We start from the raw sequence: 2,647 nt of genomic DNA on the forward strand, positions 1-2,647 counted from the left end.
GGGAAATGTGCCCTTGGGCCATTTCTAAGTATTTTGGTGATTTAGTGTCCAACACAAGTGCTTAAGTGTTAAACTATGTCAAATGGTGGACGAAGTGCAAATCAAGATTAAAGGTATGTTTCTAGACTTAGTACATTGTTTTGAAGACTAATGTATTGTGTCTAAGTGCTAGAAACAGGAGAAACAATTATGGAGAAGTTGGCTGTGTACAACCAAAAGGCTGCTCGGTCTGGGTGCACCGGACTGTCCGGTGGTGCACCGGACAGTGTCCCGTGCGCCAGTCTGGCTCTGGTGAAAAGGCTGCTCTCGGGAATTCGTCGGCGGCGTACGACTATAATTCACCGGACTGTCCGGTGGTGCACCGGACTGTCCGGTGAGCCAACGGTCAGCTGGACCAACGGTCGGCCGAGGAATCCGCGTGTGACGCGTGGCCGGGCCAACGGTCTGAAGGGGGCACCGGACAGTGTCCAGTGCGCCAACGGCTCCAAACCGCCAACGGTCGGCTGCGCCAAAACAAGAAAGAAATCTGCACCGGACAGTGTCCGGTGGTGCACCGGACTGTCCGGTGCGCCAGGTGACAGAAGGCAAGAATTGCCTTCCTGGAATGCTCTCAACGGCTCCTAGCTGCCTTGAGGCTATAAAAGGGACCCCTAGGCGCATGGAGGAGAACACCAAGCATTCCTTGAGCATTCCTAAGCACCAAGACCTCATTTCCGCGCATTCGATTCTTTGTGATAGCAACTAGAGCTCCATTTGAGTAGAGAACTCTTTGAGTTGTGTTGAGAGCTCAAGTTGTGACTTGTGTGCGTATTGTTGCTCTGATTTTGTGTCTTGTGTGTGTTGCTCATCCCATCTTTACTTCCGTGATTCTTTGTGTTAATCAAATTGTAAGGGCGAGAGGCTCCAAGTTGTGGAGATTCCTCGCAAGCGGGATATAGTGAAACAAAGCAAAACATCGTGGTATTCAAGTGGGTCTTTGGATCGCTTGAGAGGGGTTGAGTGCAACCCTCGTCCGTTGGGACGCCACAACGTGGAGTAGGCAAGTGTTGGACTTGGCCGAACCACGGGATAAACCACTGTGCCTCTCTGTGTTGATCTCCTTGTGATTACTGTGTTTTGCAAGAACTCCTCTCTAGCCACTTGGCTTTATTGTGCTAACTCCTAATCAAGTTTTGTGGCATTAAGTTTCAAGTTTTTACAGGATCACCTATTCACCCCCCCTCTAGGTGCTCTCATATCCACCGCTGTGGCCGAGTATGTTGTCGTAGGCCAGTGCTGTGCGCAACTACTTTGGATGAGGCAAACCCTCCAGAACTTTGGCTACAATCTGAGCAAAGTCTCACTCCTATGTGATAATGAGAGTGCAATCCGCTTGGTAGATAATCTTATTGAACACAGCCGCACTAAGCACATAGACATCCGACATCACTTTTTGAGAGACCACCAGTAAAGGGGTGATATCGATGTATACAACATTATCACCGAGAACCAGCTAGCCGGTATCTTCACCAAGCTTTTAGATGAGAAAAGGTTTTGCAGGCTGCATAGTGAGCTAAATGTCTTAGGTTCGGATGCCAATTAACTCCAAAGACATAGAAAAACAGGTATATCAACTTCTTAATATTCAAATAAGCTCTCCTCAAGTAATTATATTGTTTCTATAAAATATTTAGGAGGAATGCACTTTACAACCAGAAGACGCCGAAGAAACTCAAGATAGGAACATTGAACCATTTGGGAATGATTAAGATAAATTTCATTCTTATCTTCTATACTAAATCTTAATAGCTTTCGAATAATGCCATTTCGTATTTACTTTCCATAACAAACTATATATGTGTATATATGCATAAAAAAAGAATACTACTTATTTGTTTGTAAAAATGTATTTGAGTCCATTGAAATATTACATATTAGTTTTTAGTTTTATAAAGAGCTTTAATAGCTCATGTCATGCTGTTATAATATTTCTAATAGCTTATGTCCTATTATTATGAATAACCCTTCTCCATATTGTCTGCATTTCATCATTTGCGAAGAAACTCAGAGTTCAAACTAAATAAGCTTTGGAGACCGAAACTATGACAACCATGTATGCTCCATATTATTGCCAGATCCATCATTTTAGTGCAAATGAACCTCTTAATTATATCATAGATCTTAAGCTATATTTTAGCTTATCAAATATGGCATATGCAAAATGTATGTAAATTGCAAATTTGTAATCGAGGACTAGTACACTTTCACTTGCCTGTTATCAACTTGGAAGCAAAATAAACATATAAAACATTATTAAACATGTGAAAAGCATTGATATAACCCAATGTTATCGAAAAGAAAATGTCTAATTGTAGTTGCTTTTCTATAATGTCATCTTGCATGATCACCATGCTACCAGTAAACAATAGTCGATTTTTTTTACTATGTTCTTTGCTCTATTTGTAGCTTCCATAAACTTAAACTTGGCTCTATTCATAATCACATTAGGTTGTTATGATTCATAAAACTTTTCTTAATAGGAAATAGTTGATGACAAAGATCTTCCACAACATAAGAAAATTAGAAGGATCCAATCTCAAGCAAAAAGCAAAAAACGATGTACTCCCTCCGTTTTCCGTTCCTGATCTTAAGGTCACGATGGTTTTTT

Source organism: Zea mays, chromosome 4 (assembly GCF_902167145.1).
Source record: "Zea mays cultivar B73 chromosome 4, Zm-B73-REFERENCE-NAM-5.0, whole genome shotgun sequence".
Lineage (NCBI taxonomy): Eukaryota > Viridiplantae > Streptophyta > Magnoliopsida > Poales > Poaceae > Zea > Zea mays.